The sequence below is a fragment of the Penaeus monodon genome, chromosome 23 (assembly GCF_015228065.2).
Source record: "Penaeus monodon isolate SGIC_2016 chromosome 23, NSTDA_Pmon_1, whole genome shotgun sequence".
In the NCBI taxonomy this organism is placed as follows: Eukaryota; Metazoa; Arthropoda; class Malacostraca; order Decapoda; family Penaeidae; genus Penaeus; species Penaeus monodon.
Genome location: NC_051408.1, coordinates 41,205,878 through 41,206,304, shown reverse-complemented (window position 1 = coordinate 41,206,304; position 427 = coordinate 41,205,878). Strand labels below are relative to the sequence as shown.

The 427-nt window shown below is 34.7% G+C and overlaps 1 protein-coding gene across 1 annotated transcript in view; it reads right to left on the bottom strand.

Annotated features, from left to right (window-relative positions):
- Nucleotides 1-427, bottom strand: part of LOC119588309 — a 9,612-nt gene that overhangs the window by 5,635 nt on the left and 3,550 nt on the right. The gene's annotated exons all lie outside the window — the stretch shown is intronic.

The following is a 427-nucleotide window of genomic DNA, read 5'->3' as shown; positions in this document are numbered from 1 at the left end:
ATAATTATCCCCCATTATCTTATCCTTATATCTCCATTATCTTATTCTTATCTCTCTTATGTTATCTACATCTCTCTCTCCTATCTTTATGTCTCTCTTATTTCTCAAATATCTTTATCTCTCTCTCCTGTCTTTATCTCTCCTATTTTTATTTCTCCTATCTTTTTCCTATCGTTATCTCTATCCTATCTTTATCTCTGTCTCTCCTATCTTTATCTTTCCTATCTTTCTCCCATCTTTATCTCTCTCTTATAATTATCTCTCTCTTATCTTATCCTTATCTTGTTCTCATCTCTCTTATCTCTCCCGTACCTCTCCTATCTTTATCCCTTTCTTCTTATCTCTCTCCTATCCTTATCCCTTTCTTCCTATGTCTCTCCTACCCTTATCCCTCTCTTCTTATCACTCTCCTACCTATCTCATCTCT